Below are 21,178 nucleotides of genomic sequence, written 5' to 3'. Positions count from 1 at the left end.
TATACTATAGTATACAGTACAATATACAGTATACAACGGTTTTAGTATGACGAGCTTGCTAAGGGTTTGCCTGCTGTACCGATTAAATGTATGCTAAAAGTGGAGCAAACACTAGCTAGCAAACAATTACAGTATTTCATTATGGATAGGCTTAGCCTCATCTGGAAACACGCGAGCTCCACTATAGGCTATAGCTCCGAAGCGAGGTCCCTTGTGTTGAAATCTGCCTCCCCAGTCAAGCCACACGGAAACAGCGACAGCCAAACAAAGTGCCGCTCTGCCGATGCTGCTTCGCGCGCGCCAACTGGGAGGGCGGAATTTCGCGCGTTCATCTCTGATGTTAACCCTTTGTACTGACTCCATGTACCAAAAGTTTGAAAAAGACTCGCCGAAAGCAGGTTGACAATTTATTCGTCGACAATGGTCAAAAACAAGGCAAAAACAGACGACGGAAGGACAATTCTGGATCCAAAACAAGGCTACATGTTTCCGAGCAGCAAAATCTGTCTTATCTCAGTGTCCAGTGTTTTTTAAGTCCGCGGTGTAGTGGGCTGGCTGAAGGTGTGTCCAGGCGTTGCTTTTGGGTCCTCCCCTCTTTGGGTGGTTTTGGGCGGCTTATGTTCGTGCACGGATGGGACGTGGTTGCCACCGCGACCTACGCTGGTCTTGACGTCTCAAGCGCCCGCAATCAACTTTGTTATCCATGAAGGGTCTACTTGTTTTAGGACAAAGAGCGCTTTGTCTTTGCAGAACTGATATGCAAGTTTTGGTGCGTCAATCTTGCTCGGGACGCATATATGTTGGGCTTCTATGATAAGATGTCGTTGTGTATCTATGCTGCTTTTCATTAAACTATGGTGTGCTATTTATTTTATATTAGGTGCAGTCCTACAGTAAATATGAGAAATGATACTATTCCCTGGTTAATTATATTACTTGTGTTCGGGTAATGCAAACAGTTAGACGGTGCCTACAAGAATTGGTACCATTTTTTCCTTTTCCCCCTCAGGAGCCCCGATAAGGTGATTAACTTTACTGTGTCAAGGGCACTGAGTGAAGTCTGCCTATACTATAGTAACTGTAGATAAATGTGTTAGACCAATGCAAACAATAATATGGTGTGTGCGAGAGCGGTACCTTTTCCCTTCACTTGTTAACAAACTAAATTCAATTGATTACAAACTAAATTCAATAAATTCTTGACAAACTGGATTCAAGCCGTTTTTTAAAAATCTGTAGGATACCAAAAAAAAATGCCATCATTGTTTGGAATTCATGTTTTTAAACAGATGAATGTCGCTCATTGAGGCCGGGAAATACCGTATTTCTTACGGAGTGAGCTGGGGCCTCGCTTCGGAGCTTTGTGATAGACATCGCAAGGTTCCAGATGGGGCTGGAGTGGGTTAAGATAACAGGTTAATTTTCAGCACTACACTGAGACAAGACACCAACTTTCCTTTGTGAAGTACTTTGTCACATCCTGTTGGCCTTTTCTACCCCTCTCCTGTTTTGCTTTCTTTTCTTTCCTCTTTTGATAACCCAGTTTTTGTTTTGAAAACATTTCTGCAGCACCGCGCTGGCAATACATATGCTCTCTGGGTGTTTACGTTTTGCCAAAAACAAAACAAAAAGAAACCCTTCGTTTTATTACTATTAAAATTATAATGATTAATATTTAAATTTGTAGACGATTACCTAATGTTCTAATTTTCTTTGTCCTTAGAATCAATATCACTTTTCACCCCATACGTCGCCCCTGCAGAGGTTACAGTACGTGTTCAGAGTGAATGGCCTCTTATCGAAGCTATAGCTTTTAATGGACAAACAACTTTGATTTGGATGTTTTGAGACACACATTGTAAATTTACTTCCATCTGTTTGTGCTGTGTCTGTTTTTTACTGCTGGAGTAAGTTTTCATTTACTGTTTCTGTATCTTGATTCGACTCTCCTCCAATTGCATTATATATATCTGTACATATACCATATGTTTTGTTTAGTGTGTTAGTTTTTAAATAAATTCAAAAGCAACACAGGCAAGCTGAGTCATGAACGAGTCTCTGTGGAAGACATCTCCAGGAGGAAGGAGTTAATGGAAATGTCAAGAGCAGCAGTCCCTCCAAGCTTAAGCACTTTTTCTCAGGAGGCGTGTGTAATCATTCAAGCAGCATTCTCAAATCTCTCACAAACCCCCAAATCACAACAATAAAAAAAGAAAAAAAAAATCATTATAACTTCTTGATAGTCGTACATGTGTTTCATTTCATTTAAAGTGGTTACAAATCAATTAAAAGAGCAAAGTGTTTGTAACACAGCAAAGGTGTGATGGCAGCCTCAGAGGCAGTTATGGTGACAGAGCCATTGTTTTTAATTTGAATTCAAATTAAATACTAGTTCCTTCTTGCTCTTGATCAGCTTTTTTGTGAATAAAGGGCCTATATTCAGATCGAAGCTAGACTGTTGCCATGCATTAATGTTAATTTGTGCTGGGACAGAATGAATTTTAGTGAGTTTAAGTTACTGATTTTGTTCCCTTGATTTGACTTCAAGCCAAAGTCAGTATGGACTAGGTTCTTGGAAAATAACAAATAGAAGCATATGGTGTGCTGCTGCGTATATTTTCTGGAAGCCGCAACCAGGAGTGCTTGTGCATAACAGTTGTGATCCCGGAAGTGGCGGCAGTTTTGACAGACAGAAATCTCATGGAAAAAAACTGATCGCGCGCCTCTCTGACTGGGTGTACCACGCAGGTCCCTTTTCAGGATTTAATGTTCTTCTAAGCATTTTTATATACTCTTGTTCGGTCAGCATTGAGATGGGAGGGGCTAGCCCCGCAGCTGGCTGATCGGAGACAACGCGGGAGACGAGCTCTGTAAAGAAACGCTCATCTCCGTGTCATCCGTGATAGGAGGACTATAAATTCAAGAAAAATGTGTGGAAAAGAAAAGAGGAGCAGGAATGCCACGTCGTGATCGTCCGCCTCCATTCTTTACGATGTTGTCATGCCGCACTAAAAATGGCGACGGCATGACATCACTTCCTTAGTATCCGATTGTTGTACGGAGACAGCAGTCCATATTAAGCGGCGGGTAATATTACTCGCCTACATTATCCGTCTAACAACTAATCCAGATAACAGGAATACTAGTGTAGCCGACATGCTGTATCGTCCAACTAATTGCACGTTTAAGGCCATTATCCGTCCTAGTGTAGATGTAGCTTTAGTGTGGCTAACCCCACCAACCCACCTGAACCGGTCAGCGCTGACGAGTTCAGTTGGGTGTGTGTGTGTGTGTGTGTGTGTGTGTGTGTGTGTGTGTGTGTGTGTGTGTGTGGCAGGGTTCCTGTCTCCCTCCTCAAAGTTAATCAGTGCTGGTGAAAGCCATACAAACCCCCTCAAGATATAAAAGAGATGTCGTTCAACTACTTGTCAGTCGACATATCACAAATGTTATGAAAATATTTTATAAAGGTTGAAAAGTTACCTCGTGTTGCTTTAAGTATTCTGTAAATCGTATTGTGCATTTGAGTCATTTGTTGGCACTGTAACTACAGATCGTCTTCTATTTGCTATTTTTTGTTGTTTTTCTTGTTTGATTTCAATCCTGTGTGTTCGAACAGCCATTTTGTGAACAAAGAACTTCATTTAAATCCATCCTCATCATCATCACACTTAAAAGTCAACTCCAAGCAACATACAGTGGTATGAAAAAGTATCTGCACCATATGGAATTTCTCACATTTCTGCATAAAGTCACCAGCAAATGAGATCTGATCTTTGTCAAAATCACACAGATGCAAAAACTGGGTCTGCTTTAACTAAAACCACCCAAACATTTATAGGTTTTCATATTTTAATGAGGATAGGATAGCAAGCAAAAGATTACATAAGGGGGAAAAATAAGTAAGTGAACCATGTGCCTAAGGAGACTTAAAGAGCAAGTGAAACCAATTTTTACCAAACAATTTAAGTCAGGTGCGTTCCCAATCACTGATGAGCTACTCTGCCCACTATAAAACACACACCTAGTAAGAATGGTCTTGATGAGAAGCATTGTCTGATGTGCATAATGGCTCGGTCAAAAGAGCTGTCTGAAAACCTGCGATCAAGGATTGTTGATTTGTAGAAAGCTGGGAAAGGATACAAAACCATCTCTAAAAGTCTAGTTGTTCATCAATCAACAGTCAAAGAAGTTGTCTACAAATGGAGAGAGTTTGGCACTGTTGCTTCTCTCCCAAGGAGTGGCCCTCCACCAAAGATGATGCCAAGAGTTCAGCGCAGAATACTCAGAGAGGTAAAAAAGAACCTCTGCGCATCTGCTAAAGACTGACAGAAATCACTGGCACGGTCCAATATCTCTGTGCACACATCAAAACTATGGCCAAGAACGGTGGAGGAGGACTCCACGAAGGTAGCCACTGCTGTCTAAAAAAACATTATTGCTTGTTTAATGTTCGCAAAAAGACACTTGGACAGTCCACATAAGTTTTGACAAAATATTTTGTGGACTGATGAAACCAAAGTTACATTGTTTGGGAGAAACACACAACGTCATGTGTGGAGGAAAAATGGAAAAGCTTACCCACATTAACACCTCATCCCCACCGGGAAGCATGGTGGAGGGAGCATCATAATTTGGGGCTGTTCTGCCTGGACAACTTGCAATCATTAATGGAAGAATGAATTCAAAAGTTTATCAGGATGTTTTGCAGGAAAACCTGAGGCTGTTTGTCAGACAGTTGAAGCTAAAAAGAGGATGGATGCTGTAACAAGACAATGATCCACAAAACACAAAAGTAAATCGACTTCAGAATGGTTATAGAAGAACAAAATACACATTCTGGAGTGGGCAAGTCAGGTCCAGACTTGAACCCCATTAAGATGCTGTGGCATGACCTAAAGACAGCGATTCATGCCAGACATCCCAGGATTTTAACTGAATTACAGCAGTTTTGCAGAGAAGAATGGGCCAAGATAAGTCCTGATCGATGTGCCAGACTGATCTGCAGCTACAGGAAGCATCTGGTTGAAGTTATTGCTGCCAAAGGGGGGGGGGGGGGGGGGGCACAAAATATTAAATGTGATGACTCACTTATTTTTCCCCCTTCTGTCATTGTTTGCATTCTATCCTCATTAAAATATGAAAACCTATACATGTTTGGGTGCTTTTACTTAAAGTACTTTTTTTTTCATCTGTGTGATTTTGACACAGATCAGATCACATTTGATGGTGATTTTATGCAGAAATGTGATAAATTCCAAAAGGTTCAGATACTTTTTTATACCACCATATGTTTTTTATGTTTTTATTTATGTTGAGTCAGAGTTCTATCACTAACTTTATCTTATTGAATGATTAAATGATCCTATTCGGACTGTCAACGATTCTCTTTCTTGGCCAAACTATCCCACATTCTGTAACTGTCAATGATACTGATGATGATGACAATGACAATAAATTTCATTCATTCATTCATTCATTCATTCATATATTGCTTATTTTATTATTGTTTATACTTGATGTATATCATTAATTCTTATTAATGAAACCATAATGCTGAGTTTTTTTGTTGTGTGCCCACTCCTATGTTGTCCTTATTATAAATCTTCCTGAGACCCAAACATTTTGCTTTTGCAAAGCATTTTCCCTCACTCATTTCTATTTGAAATCTAATGTCCGCATGGTCTCAGGATGCAAATAGCCTATATCAATGAACATCTGGGCTTCCTATTAAAAGCTTAAAGTAGCTTCTTTGGATGACCCTTTTTACATCCATTTATTTAATTTGATTTATATTCTGTATCATGTATAATATTGTCTTGTATTATTTGGATGATATAAATAAATGTTCTGACTGAGTGGCTTCTGAGTCACAATGACATACTAATAATAGGGGCCCTAAAGGCAGTCTGTCTTTTATACGCACCCCAAAAATAAATAAATAAATAAATAAAATAATAAAAAATGTAAATTAATTTGAGGTGGTAACAAAATAATTGAAAAGATTAACAAAATACATGTCCCTTTTTATCTCCTTGTTCCAGGATGGTAAGAGAACAGCTCTCATTATTTTAGTATAGTAAACTGTCATCATAATGAGCGTGAACTAAATAATTATTTTTAATGATCTATTTTCATTTGTCGTTCACTAGAATACAACATTAAAGCCAATGAGCACTCATTAGTAACACGTTGTGGAGCCTGCAATTTAAGTCTGGTCCACACTCTCATGCGTTTATACAGACATCACATATGTGACACCAGACAACAGCTGGGTGACCTTCGGACATTAAGGCAGAGGGACCACCCGAACCCCTCAAACCCAGTGTGGCATTATTAGCGACCTGTCACAGAAGAAAAGGAGGAGGCGGGGGATGAAGAGGAGTACGGCATCCAAGACTCCTCGTCGGGAGGGGTGTGTGGGGGTGAAGCCCACCCAGCCAGCACTGACTGCTGCACCCGGCATTTCGCTCCGCAACGCGGTCGTTCAGTGATTACACCTGTTCGGACCCGGATTAATTGTGAACGCGAATCATCTTTATTCTAATGGAAGGTAAGACTTATTGCCCTGTATTTGCACCCTCTACTTTTGTGTAAATTCGTGCAATTACACGCCTTTTTAAGCCTCACTTGCCCTGAAATAAAGCAATAAAGCGTCTCCGCCTCGTTAACTTTAACGACTCAGCTGCACTGAGGAGCGAAAACGGTGTTGATAGGTGCGTAATTACGCAATAAATCATCTTTGAAAATGACACGGACGTCTCTTTATGAGTTTATTTAAGTTTTAAGATAATTTCCCCGAGTAAAATACGGCGGTGTTACCTCTAGGACCCGGCGGATACTAAAAAAAAAAGAAGAAAAAGGAGAGAGTTCTGCTGTGTAATTTTTGAAGCGCCGATTGAAAATATTTTTCTCTTTCTGCAGTTCAACACGCTGAGCAATCGTGTCGAACGTCTTCTCAACAAATCAATTAAAAAAAAAAAAATATATATATATATATATATATACTTTCACTTGTTTTGCGACGCGAAATCAAGAAACACCCTTACCGCCAAAGTACCTCTGTTTTTTCGGCGTCCACTTCAACAGAGCGACGCGCGTACAAAATGATGGAAATGTGATAAAAGTTGCAAAAAGAAGACTAAATTCGTGTTCGTGGCTGTGGATAACTTGTTGAATGTGAGTATTTCATTAACGTTGCGGCTATGTTGCTCCCTTATGATGTTTTGCGCATGATGAGTTCATTGAGAAGATACAGTAAATGCATTTAAATGGAACTGACCGGTTTGTTAACCAACGTCGGATTGGATAGGACTTTTCTTTTGCTTCCATGATCAGTAGCCATAGTATAAAATTTGAAAGAAAAAATAAATAAATAAATAAATAATAACAATAACAAAGTCTAAACATTCTTGGAATATTTAAAAACACATGCGCCATGGTAATATAATATAATATATATATATTACATATATATATATACATACATATAATGCTAGGGGTTGGTCCTCATTCAAAACCATCCACTCTAAAGTCACTTTGGTGTGAATTGCACCATGCACTTTGAATAATTCACCAAAAAGAATCCCAATCGGCAGATACTTTCTTTGACTCCACTATATACAGCATATTGTATTTAAATATAAATATATGTTGTTTTAATCAAAGTGTCATCTACTGTGGACTGGGCTTAAGGTCAAAGAATTATGTCCAATTGGGAAGAGGTTAAAAAAATAACCAGTGTGATTGACTGACATGGAAGTCGGTGACATGTCTATCATAACAGAACAAATTAAAAGCCCAAGAACCTAAACCCGAGATTGTTCAGGAAGTCTGTCATATTGGTTTTGAGCAGACATTTTTTGACAAATTCCCCAAGCTTGTGTTTAAACGTAACGGTTTCCGAGCCAGGTGGATAATGCTGAATTAAGAAGGCATTCATTCATTCATTGATTACAACTTTTAGTTCTGCCATTTGGTATTTGTGACTGATGGTGTCAGTTAAATCTGCGGATTCAACATGAGGGGGGGGGGGGGGGTGTATGGGCTGGAAGTCGTCATCACTTCGCTCAGCACGTCAATTTTAGTTTGAGCACATGACGTACTGTGTGTTGTGTAAGGTTTTTCAGCCTAAGGTTCTGGGGCCCAAAATGGTTCCAATGTTTTTTTTTTCCGTATTTTCCACTGCTACACAATTTAATAGCAAATGGCTTTCAGAATCAATTTTATAGACACACATTTGTGTTCTTTTTACTATTCATTCCAGCGTTGTAGACCAGTGTTTTTCAACCTTCTCTGAGTTTTTACAATGGAAAAAATTTCGCGGCACACCACAAACCAAAAACGTTCAAAAATTACTTTGTGTACAGTATATTTAATTATAAAATAATTTCTCAATATTTATACTTACTTGGTGTGAAACTTGAGCCTGTATAGATGAACACAAAGCCAATATCCTGGCAGGAATCTTTGTCAACAGCTCTTAGTCTCTCTGTTTTTATTTATTTATTTATTTATTTTTTATAGCAGTTAAGCACAGAATTGTCAGACAGGGGGACTTTACAAATGTCTTTAATCGAAACAGGGGCAAGCATCTTGCTGACAATGGCTTTGCAGGCAGGTAGTATTATCTCTTTTTGGATTCAGCAACAAGCTTAGCAACAAGGTAACTGGCTTTGAGGGCTTTCTCATTTACCTTTGTAGTGTTTCTCAAAAAAAGTTGCCTATTTCTCTGTTTTCATGGAGGCGAACACAATAGTCCATCGACTTGTTTGGAAACGAGGGCAAGAACTGCTCGGATTTCTAGGCATCAGCCACCTTGCTGTCCTCAACAATGTGTTGGAATAAAACACAGCGGGAGGACTGATGGTCTCACATATGGATAAAATGGAAAGGACACGTTCGTGTATATTGACACTTGACGACTCTAATCAAATGATGTACAGTAGACGTGCTGGGGTCCATATTGTCGCGGACAGCAAGGTGGCTGATGGCTAGAAATTAGAGCTGAAACGAATACTCGAGCAACTCGAATAACTCGAGTTTAAAAACTGATCCGAGTAATTTTATTTACCTCGAGGAATCGTTTAATTTTGCCAGCTCTAAGCATCACGTTTTGCGCGGACTACTTTTAATGCGGGACAATGCGCTGACGTCATGTGCGTAGAGGAAGAAGCAATAATTTTTTTTTTTTTTTAAACTTACCGCAGCCGACAGCCGCTACAAACTACGCCGACGTTGCTAAAAACTAAGCCCACATGATGCTAGTTTGGTAGCAGGTAGTGTCCGATGCGTCTCATAGATATCGCATGCATTTAAGACTAGATGCATTATGACAGACTCGGCCATGTCTGGGCAGGGTTAGTAAACAGCAGCCATCTTTAAGCAGTAGACTTCTCATCGCTAATAAATATAACGTTACTGTCTCGCTCACGTAACGTTAGCCCTTCGGAGGGCTAAGTTTCTATTGATTATGACCACTGTCGATGCGTGGCTAACGTGTCTTACATACAGGCTTTATTTAATCTGTAAAAACACAGCGCTGTAGAGTGATGAGGGTGTAAAATTAAAACATAATAAGGCTAAATGTCAGTTTTAGTAGTAGCAGTAGTCATTACTGAATAATACAATACAATACAATACAAAAGGTATCATACATTTATTTTGAACACTACAAAAACTCAAAATCGTACCAGTACTTACAGTTTAGACTAACTTAAAACTTAACTAAAACTTAAAAATAGCTTGACACAAATGGAAATTAAATTGAAACACGTGGGGAAAACACGTAGCTTTCAAGTGATGTGTGTTATCAAGCGTAATTACATTTTTAGGTAAGAAATATGTATTTTTTTAATAAGATCTAGAAGTTTTTTGAGTGAAAGCAGTGAATTTTTTTTTTCTAGTCACATCTTAGATGCAATTGTTGGCTGTTTTCAACAATGTACATCGAAAATAAAGACATTGATTGACTTAAAATGGTTCATTAATGGATTACAGTAAATGTCTTTTTTTCTCATGTATATTTATAATTGCTCTTTACCTATAAAAAAAAAGTTTTATCCGATTACTCGATTAATCGATAGAATTTTCAGTCGATTACTCGATTACTAAAATATTCGATAGCTGCAGCCCTACTAGAAATTTAAGCAGTTCTTGAACACAACAAGAGCAATACTTTGCTAATTTGCACACAACCACAACCTTCTACCAACTCCTTCTTTCCTATTGCAACTCCGCTTGATGATGTGAAAAAAAAAAAAAAAAAAAAAAAGGGATATTGGATAACTTCTCACGGCGCACTTGACGATCTCTCACGGCACACTAGTGTGCCGCGGCACACCGGTTGAAAAACACTGTTGTAGACTCTTGATGGTTAAAATATACAAAATTGCCGTGGTACTTGCAGTGCATGCTTACAACAGTCAAATAATTTGATTCATTTTGAGATCTGTGGTAAGATGTTGGATGGTGAAAGTTGTTTTTGTAACAAAGTGACATGGGCAGGGAGTCTGTTCTTATGCACCTTTGACAAGGTTTTGCAGTTTGACGCATTCAGGTAATTCGATGGGTAGCACTAACAGTGTCTGAGACAGTGGCAACTACTTTCACCATAAAGGCCTTTTTTCCCCATCTTTATATGGTGGTTGTAGCCCTGACAGGCAGGTGGCGGTCTGTCTCTGTCACTACGTCAAAAGCCAGCAATTTGGCAGGTTAACTTAAATGTCCCAAAATCCCGCATCTGTGCCTTACACTGGACAATGAGCTGGGGGAAAGACGTCCAGTGTGAAAGAGTCTCCTGAGGTATTTACTATTTGTGCTGTCTGTCCGTGGTTCCATGAATGTTACATGAATGCCAGCGATGTGCTCTGCATTTTTTGCGGTCAATGGAGAGAAGCAGTGTGTGAATAATGCAGCGTGATAGCAGGAACCTACAGGTTGTAAACCCTTCCTTGCAAATGGAAAGTGAGCTAATATACACAGTATTTATATTATTTTTAGTGCATACCTAGATCTATTTCAGTAGGGTTACAACTCACACAAACAAGAAGACATGGAAGAGGAGAATGCGGCTGTGGGATATTTGAGGGGGCTACAAAGAAGAAACACAATCACAAACGTGTGCCAACACAGACATGATAGAGCCTGCCAACTGATCCCACCGCGACACATATTGGACAACGGGGGCAGCGGGAGCTTGTTGGCTCGCCCGTCCCCCGGCATCATGGCGGCGGTGGTACGGACGCATCGATTGTCGAGCCAAGCAGGTGTTCCATACAAAGATGAGTCACGGCCAGAATGGCTGCACAACGGGGGTGCTTGATTTGTTTTGAGATTTCAATTTGTGTCAGTGGCGTTTTAATATTTGGGAAGTGAAGTGGAACTCCAGCAAAAGAATCAATGCAATACGGTTGATTATACCCTGTGTGCAAGCCTGTAATTATACAGTAATAATAATATTTATCATAATATGCAGATTACAGTGAAAGTAAGTGTTTGTTTTGTAGGTGTAGGTTTGAGGAACAGCCTGTGTTAGCGTAAATGTTAGGGTTTAGCAAAAGAGAGAGAAACGCTAGGTACGGTAAGGGTTGGGGTTAGAGCAGTGCTTCTCAATTATTTTCTGTGACACCCCCCCAGGAAGACCGAAACGTTTCGTGACCCCCTAACTCTCTGCCGCCACTGTAAATAGTATCATTTGTCTATAATATTATTATTATAAGTACACCTCCGCATAACATTGTGCCCTTTTTAATACTAAAAAAATAATAATAATATAGATCAACTTACAATAAAGTATGACATTATTAACATTGTTTTGTTGGTAACAGAAAAGACGTAAAGCGCATCACTTTCCCTGTATCAAAAAAAAAAAAAAAAAAAAAAAAAGTTACATCCAAACTGTAAAAATACACTCAAGGTACATTTTTTAAAATGGAAAAATGAAATTTAATAAAATCAATAAATAATGATAAATTCAAATTGCATAGCAAGTGTACTCATGAGAACAATATGTCAAAGCATTTGACCAAAAAAACTAAATTTAATAGAACAAAAACAACATTGTCATTGGACAGAGGGACAGTTTTTATTTTTGCTATTTTGCACTGAGCAACTTATTATGCCACCTAATACAGTATGATGGTAACAGCGCTCGCTGGTTTACTGATGTCACACTAATAAAGCGGGACGATTGTTGGCAATATTTGGCATTGCTTTGCTGAAAAAAAAATCTAGCGGATTATCAATGTGATCGAGGTCTAATCTTTTTAATTAATTAATGCTATTTCCCCATCTTCTACTGTATTAAAAGTCAAAGCCAAATGCTACATACACTTTGGCATTTCTCCAGCGCTCTTTGCTGTGTGCTCTTGCTTGGTTTAAAAATACTGTTCACACTCTGAAAATAAGAGCCCCACTATTTGATAAGTACTGGGTTAGAGTGTGTACGGTTTAGTTGTAAGGGAAGGTATTTGAAACTTTATAGGGTTGTTTTGGGGGATTTTGAGAAAGGGTTAGTAAAGATGGGGTAGTTGTCAGGGTTAGTGAAGATGGGGTAGTTGTCGCAGTTGCATGGTGCTATTTGCAAGTGTAGGGCACAGATACAGTGGGGCAAATAAGTATTTAGTCAACCACTAATTGTGCAAGTTCTCCCACTTGAAAATATTAGGGAGGCCTGTAATTGTCGGCATTGGTAAAACTCAACCATGAGAGACAGAATGTGGGAAAAAAACAGAAAATCACATTGTTTGATTTTTAAAGAATTTATTTGCAAATAATGGTGGAAAATAAGTATTTGGTCAATACCGAAAGTTCATCTCAATACTTTGCTATGTACCCTTTGTTGGCAGTCATAGAGGCCAAACGTTTTCTGTAACTCTTCACAAGCTTTTCAAATAATGTTGCTGGTAATTTGGCCCAATCCTCCATGCAGATCTCCTCTACAGCAGTGATGTTTTGGGGCTGTCACTGGGCAACACGGACTTTCAACTCCCTCCTCACCCAGTGGCGTCAAAATGATAACAAGAACAGTGAGCAAAAATCCCAGAACCACACGGGGGGACCTAGTGAATGACCTACAGAGAGCTGGGACCACAGTAACAAAGCCTACTATCAGTAACACAATCCACCGCCATTGACTGACTCAAATCCTGCGGTTCGCTAAAGAGCATTTGGATGATCCAGAAGAGGACTGGGAGAATATGGTTATGGTCAGATGAAACTAAAATAGAACGTTTTGGTAGAAACACAGGTTCTCGTGTTTGGAGGAAAAAGAATACTGAATTACACTATACCCACTGCGAAGCATAGGGGTGGAAACATCATGCTTTGGGGCTGTTTTTCTGCTAAGGGACCAGGACGACTGATCTGTGTAAAGGAAAGAATGAATGGGGCCATGTATCAAGAGATTTTGAGTGAAAATCTCCTTCCATCAGCAAGGGCATTGAAAATGAGAAGTGGCTGGGTCTTTCAGCATGACAATGATCCCAAACACACAATCAGGGCAACAAAGGAGTGGCTTTGTAAGAAGCATTTCAAGGTCCTGGAGTGGCCTAGCCAGTCTCCAGATCTCAACCCTGTAGAAAATCTGTGGAGGGAGTTGAAAGTCCGTGTTGCCCAACGACAGCCCCAAAACATCTCTGCTCTAGAGGAGATCTGCATGGAGGAATGGGTCAAAATACCAGCAACAGTGTGTGAAAAGCTTGTTAAGAGTTACAGAAAACATTTGGCCTCCGCTATTGCCAACAAAGTGTACATAACAAAGTATTGAGATGAACTTTTGGGATTGACCAAATACTTACTTTCCACCATGATTTGCAAATAAATTCTTTAAAAATCAAACAATGTGATTTTCTTTTTTTTTTCCACATTCTCTCTCTCATGGTTGAGGTTTACCCATGTTGACAATTACAGGCCTCTCTAATATTTTCAAGTGGGAGAACTTGAACAATTAGTGGTTGACTAAATACTTATTTGCCCAACTGTATATGGACACTGCTGACTCCTGATTGGTTAAAAGAGTCAAGAATTTACGCTGTTTGCATCGTCATTTAGTGCAGTTTTTGTTGAATTGCTTAGCAAGGTTGTGTAGTTTATGTAGGTCTTTTGTAGAGATAGACCAGTTGCCGGCTGAGTCCATTATCGGCGTCGATATTTGGAAATTTGATGTACTCTACGTCGGTATCTGCCTTTTTTTTTTTTTTTTTTTTTTTTTTTTTTTAAATCGGACTGACGGATATGAAAAAAATCCATTCAAAACTGGGTTATTTTGGCTCAGATGCAGCCTCGCTTCTCTTTCCTGCCTGCCGTCTCCTGCACTAGAATACACCCAATCTTCTAAATGGTTAAATAGTGATGGTAAATGGAGTTACACTTGTATTGCGCTTTTCCACCTTTTTAAGGCCCTCAAAGCGCTTTACACTATATCCTCATCAAACTACTGGTGAAGGTCATCAGGGCTTTCTTTTAAGCGATATTTCAGAGAGCTATTTATTTAACCTTTTATTCAACTTTGCATGAGACATTTCTGAGTCTAGGAATTTCAGGCACTTCTGGAGCTATTATTTTCTATTTGTGTGATTCAATAAACATGCTTTAAGCATTTAAAATAAGTTCAGTGTTTGCATTATCCAATTTTGACACTTTTACTGCAAATGAGTATCAGCTCCAGAAATTGGTTATCGGCCCTTCTAACTACTAATAATCGGTATCGGTCCTGAAAAACCCTTATCAGTCGATCTGTTTTGCACACATGCTTTACCTGGCCAACAATAAGGCACTTTAAAGATACCACTCCAGTTGATCATCCCAAAGGATGATGCTTTTTTTGTGTTTCCACAAAACCAGTGTCAGATAACAGCTGATACAAATGAAGGCGCTCAAGTTCTTCTGTAGTTTTGTTTTGGGCATGTCCAGAAAATTATGAAAACGAACTAGTGAAATTGCCACAAGCAAATTCAAAATAATAGTATTGTGCTCAGTAAGCTCACTAGAGTAAGACTTACCGCAAACAAGAAATCACTGTGACCAAGTAAAGTTTGGCAAGATCAAAGTCTTTTGGGAATCAAAAACCGAGTCCTAAAATGAGCCTTTTGGGAGTCCACTTCGAAACCAGATCAAAATCTTCAAAATGACCACTCTCAGGTGTACATTACTAGATACAGTGTATCACAAAAGTGAGTACACCCCTCGCATTTCTGCAGTTATTTAAGTATATCTTTTATGGGACAACACTGACAAAATGATACTTTGACACAGTACACAAGAAAGCTCGCCAGTCTCATCAGACCATAGGACATGGTTCCATTAATCCATGTGCTTTGTTGACATGTCTTCAGCAAACTGTTTGCGGGCTTTCTTGTGTACCGTCTTCAGAAGAGGCTTCCTCCTAGGGTGACAGCCATGCACACCAATTTGATGAAGAGTGCGGCGTATGGTCTGAGCACTACCAGGCTGACCCCCCACCTCTTCAATCTCTGCAGCAACCCTGACAATGCTAGCGAGTCACATAACATGTTCGAGGGAAAATGTCAAGCAGTACTCAATTTAGACATTTAGAGATGTAGTTTCTAAGGGGTGTACTCACTTTTGCTGCCAGGGGTTTAGATATTAATGGCTATATTTTGAGGGGAAAATAAATTAACTTTATTATATAAGTTGCACACAGACTACTTTTCATTGTGTCAAAGTGTCATTTTGTCAGTGTTGTCCCATGAAAAGATATACTTAAATATCTGCAGAAATGCAAGGGGTGTACTCACTTTTGTCATACACTGTAGTTCTCAACCTAGGCAACCTTTCAGCAATTACTTCAAACATATACCGTATTTTCGGACTATACGTCGCCCCTGAGTATAAGTCGCACCGGCCCTAAAATGCGCAATGAAGAGTTAAAAAAAACAAAAAAAAACAAGTCGCACCGGAGTGTAAGTCACATTTTTGGGGAAAATTTACTTGATAAAATCCAACACATAGAACAGATGAAAGGCAATTTAAAATAAAAATACAATAGAGAACAACATGCTGAATGAGTGTACAGTGTGATAATGTTACATGATGCATGAACAACGAAATGCGAATGTGGCCGGTATGTTAAAGTAAAATAGCTATTAAGAGTTATTCAGATAACTATAGCATAAAGAACATTCTAACAAGTTTACCAAACCATCAGTGTCACTCCAAAACACCAAAATAATAGAGGCGCGCGAAATTTCCGATTCTTAGATTATTCGCGATTCGGACTTGGAAGATTCGAGAACGATTCACAAACATCCAAATTCCAATTATTGAATTATACCAGGTAAAGCAGAACTAAAACACAGTCAGCGCGGTCTTCGGGACGCAATGAGAAACGGACCGAGAGTAAATATCATGTACAACTCATGCCGCTAGATAAAAAAAACAATAATACCTGACTACTGCCGACAGCTGCTTCATACAACGCCCAGTTGCTAGTTGCTAAAAACATACGGACACATACGGCTGTAATAGATATTACATATATGTAGAACTAGATGCAAAATGACAGACGACGGCGGTGTTAAAACATATAAAGAGAACTAGATGCGAAATGACAGACTTGCTCTTTAGTAGTTGCCACGTTGTAAACAGCCACCATCTTAAAGCAGTAGACTTCTCTAGAAGGCTCTGTTGCAGCGAACCTAAATAACGTTTTATCTAAAATACGCCTAAATCAACAAAATCTTGACTTGAATCTATCTTTAAATGAAGAAACAGTTTTAAAACATTGACATGTCGAAAGTAGACAGAAGGGAAATTATGGAATGACGATTTATTGAATGTAGTTTAAAGCTGCTGATACAGAATGGGGACTTGAGTGTTTTATTTACCATTTCTAACTGTTAACTTGATAATGAAATATTAGTTTGGTTTAGCCTGAGAGGATTTTTGAACAATTTTGGAAGTAATTTACAAAACATTAAAGGCGCGGGGGGTCGGGGAAGGGGGGTAAAATCAATAATCGATTTATAATCGAATCGTTAGGTGCCCAAAGATTCCCACCTCTAATAAATAACGTGAAATTACAGTGGGGCAAATAAGTATTTAGTCAAACACTAATTGTGCAAGTTCTCCACTTGACAATATTAGCGAGGCCTGTAATTGTCAACATGGGTGAACCTCAACCATGAGAAACAGAATGTGGGGAAAAAAAACAGAAAATCACATTGTTTGATTTTTAAATAATTTATTTGCAAATCATGGTGGAAAATAAGTATTTGGTCTATACCAAAAGTTCATCTCAATACTTTGTTATGTACGCTTTGTTGGCAATAAGGGAGGCCAAACGTTTTCTGTAACTCTTCACAAGCTTTTCACACACTGTTGCTGGTATTTTGGCCCATTCCTCCATGCAGATCTCCTCTAGAGCAGTGATGTTTTGGGGTTGCATTGGGCAACACGGACTTTCAACTCCCTCCTCACCCTGTGGCGTCAAAATGATAAGAACAGGGAGCAAAAATCCCAGAACCACACGGGGGGACCTAGTGAATGACCTACAGAGAGCTGGAACCACAGTAACAAAGGCTACTATCAGTAACAACATGCGCCGCCAAGGACTCAAATCCTGCACTGCCAGACGTGTCCCCCTGCTGAAGAAAGTACACGTCCAATCCCGTCTGCGGTTTGCTAGAGAGCATTTGGATGATCCAGAAAAGGACTGGGAGAATGTGTTATGGTCAGATGAAACCAAAATAGAACTTTTTGGTAGAAACACAGGTTCTCTTGTTTGGAGAAAAAAGAATACTGAATTGCACCATACCCACTGTGAAGCATGGGGGTGGAAACATCATGCTTTGAGGCTGTTTTTCGGCAAAGGGACCAGGACGACTGATCTGTGTAAAGGAAAGAATGAATGGGGACATGTATCAAGAGATTTTTAATGAAAATATCCTTCCATCAGCAAGGGCATTGAAGATGAGACTTGGCTGGGTCTTTCAACATGACAATGATCCCAAACACACAGCCAGGGCAACAAAGCAGTGGCTTCGTAAGAAGCATTTCAAGGTCCTGGAGTGGCCTAGCCAGTCTCCAGATCTCAACCCTGTAGAAAATCTGTGGAGGGAGTTGAAAGTCCGTGTTGCCCAACGACAGCCCCAAAACATCACTGCTCTAGAGGAGGTCTGCATGGAGGAATGGGCCAAAATACCAGCAACAGTGTGTGAAGAGTTACAGAAAACGTTTGGCCTCCGTTATTGCCAACAAAGGGTACATAACAAAGTATTGAGATGAACTTTTGGTATTGACCAAATGCCTATTTTCCACCATGATTTGGAAATAAATTCTTTAAAAAATCAAACAATGGGATTTTTTTTTTTTTTTTTTCTTTCTCCACATTCTGTCTCTCATGGTTGAGGTTTACCTATGTTGACAATTACAGGCCTCTCTAATATTTTCAAGTGGGAGAAATTGCACAATTAGTGGTTGACTAAATACTTATTTGCCCCACTGTATATAATAATGTGTTACTGTATATAATAATGTGTTCATAATTTCACACATAAATCGCTCCAGAGTATAAATCGCACCCCCAGCCAAACTATGAAATACGTACGTGAATGAAATACATAAATCCTTTTTGTCACTGTTTACAGAAACACCGTCATAGATGTGTTATTGCAGACTACAGTTCTTATTGCTGCTTTAATCATGTGGAACCAAATGATCAGACGTGATGTCACTGGAATGTATTCAGACTGCCAAACATTATCAAAGGCACATTTTTTCACAAATACATCCAATAAATCTGTTCCGGTTGTCCGGTTAAAACCAACGGGGTGGGTTTTGGCCCCCCGCTGACATTGAAAACACGTCCACGCTTACCAGTAGGGGAGGCCTTGTGAACCGACACACACATGCACACACAAGGGGGTGTTTCACTTACTTGGGGAAAAAAAAACTGAGTGAAAGCGACTAGGGAATGAGGGAGCTCGCGAGGTGAAGTGGTCATCTAACATCCATCCGCTCCTTGCATACTGACAGCTGCTATAATATTGATGACTTTTTATTATAGAATCTGACCACATCTTTTTCACCATCAAATGACTTTTCATGAGATTCAGCTTGCCACTCAATTTTAGGGTGTAAAAGTGGATGTGGTATGATTAATGTAACAGCTCCTCTCACCATATTTTCGATAACGGCTATCTCGCACAATAGGAATAAAAACAACAGTGAGAAATATTACACAGCACGTTCAGCCACACAGTTCCTACAATCACAAATGAATAAATTGATCTTTCCTCTCTCCAGTCTAAACGCACACACAGCACTAAATACCGTATTGCCCGAATATAAGATGCCCCTGATTATAAGACGCCCCCCTCTTTTTCAAGACTCAAGTTTGAAAAAAGACTTTTTGAACACCAAATTAATTTTTATACTGAAAATAATTACAGTACATCTAAAACAAATGATTATAACAATATATTTGAGAGAAAAAGCATGCTATTTTGCCTCATTCAAATCTTAATATCTGAACATTTAAATGTGTAAAGTGCAATCACATTCGTAAATGGCTTCTGGTTTTTGAAATGTAAATAAACCAATCTATTGTGATAAAACAACAAAATTGCAATAACCATCAAAGTGAAGTCTAACTGTAACTGTAGTTTTGAAACAAATCTGTATCAGGAAAAACATTGCAATGAAATAATGCAAACTGGTTAAACTAGTAGCTGAGATCTGTCATGATAGAACATCTCTTCAATGATATCTGGTGCCATCTAGCGTCCTGAATGGGGAGAGTAGCTGAGATCGGTCATTACAGAACATCGCTTCAATGATATCTGGCATCATCCAGCGTCGTGAATGGGTATAATGTCTAGACCGCGAATATAAAACGACTTGCCTGGTATACCAGACTCACCACTGTTCCAGCGATTGTGAGTCTGGCGACTGTCCGGCGGATCAAATTCCGAGGGCGGAGCAAGCCACAGCAAACAGACAGCAGAGTGGACCAATCAGCGGTGGGCAGACGTGACGCTGTTAAAGCGACAAGTAATTAGCGTGAGCGGAAATTGAGAAGTTTATTCAACATGGCTAGCGCGAGCCATGTTGACTGTTGTCAATGACTTGTTTCGATATGTTTTTGTTAATTTAAAACTGGTTTTACCGCGGATTTGAACATATGCTCGGCTCTCCCGTTCACCATCTGTGTTGTTGTAGACACGACTTTCGGCGCGCAAGAGTGACGTTACTCGTTAAGAACACGTCACGCAAATAAAGGAATCTGATTGGACGATTGATTTTGTACCTTGCTCGAGAGGCCGTTAATGGGCTAGGTCCCAGACTATTTCTCACAGTGTTTGAAAAATACAGGGAGAATAGTCTGGCTGTGCCAGGCAATAAAACGACCCCCTCCTTTTCAATCTTATTTCAATGCAAAAAACCCCGTCTTATATTCGGGCCAATACGGTAAATGCTACAAATATTCTCCACTTCATAAAATTTTGTTTTGGTTTTTTGGGGTTTCGCAATGTTACTTAACAAAAGAAATTACATACTGTACATGTATACTTATATTTTAACAGTGCATCTCCACTGATATTGAGAAACAGAAGCGATAGATTGTTTTTTAGTAATAAATAAAACATTTTTAAACTTTTATAATTGGGGTTGGGCATCGAGCATCGATGGGACCCGGTTCTAAATTTCGGTTCCATGTTTCGATGCCCTGACCGCCAAGCGGAAAAAAATTGCTGCTGAAAACCACGAAGAAGAGGTCACAAGAAGCGCATGTTTGTGCACTGCAACTTGATTACAACCATGGACACGGTGCGGCGGGACTCAAAAGTTTGGCTCAACTTTACAAAAAAAAAAAAAAAAACAAGTCAGCAGATGGAAATAAGTCCTTTTGTATGAAAATCACCGGTAGATTGGGCTTTGTGGCTCTCGGCCTTTACTCAAATTGTATACAATGATTTGGAGCCAGGTTATTTCTGTGGTGTACATGTGTTCAGCCACATAGGGCTTACATCAAATCAATTTACCTTGTCAGATGTGACACCATGCAGGGCCTACTTTTGCATTCGTGTGTGTGTGCATGTCAAATGGAACGGTATGTTACAGTTACACACACACATATGCAGATGAACACATATGCATGACACAAGTCTTCAACAATACAAATCAAAGGTGCTTGTTGACCAAAGTTTGGCCAATG

At 39.4% G+C, this 21,178-nt stretch overlaps 2 protein-coding genes across 4 annotated transcripts in view; one reads left to right on the top strand and one right to left on the bottom strand.

The window, feature by feature from the left end:
* Positions 1-21,178, bottom strand: part of LOC130929535 (collagen alpha-1(XI) chain-like) — a 540,279-nt gene that overhangs the window by 355,643 nt on the left and 163,458 nt on the right. The window lies entirely within an intron of this gene.
* Positions 6,429-21,178, top strand: part of LOC130929537 (netrin-G1-like) — a 144,872-nt gene continuing 130,122 nt past the window's right edge. For 2 of the 3 annotated variants that reach the window (XM_057856741.1, XM_057856739.1), the window contains exon 1: positions 6,429-6,553. The gene's annotated coding sequence lies outside the window, so the exon portion shown is untranslated. Of the gene's footprint in view, positions 6,554-7,066; positions 7,180-21,178 lie in introns of those variants that run through there. The other variant, XM_057856740.1, reaches the window with a different exon arrangement.

Source organism: Corythoichthys intestinalis, chromosome 14, assembly GCF_030265065.1.
Source record: "Corythoichthys intestinalis isolate RoL2023-P3 chromosome 14, ASM3026506v1, whole genome shotgun sequence".
Classification (NCBI taxonomy): Eukaryota; Metazoa; Chordata; class Actinopteri; order Syngnathiformes; family Syngnathidae; genus Corythoichthys; species Corythoichthys intestinalis.
The sequence above is the reverse complement of the archived record's forward strand: the minus strand, read 5'-3'. Positions and strand labels throughout refer to the sequence as shown.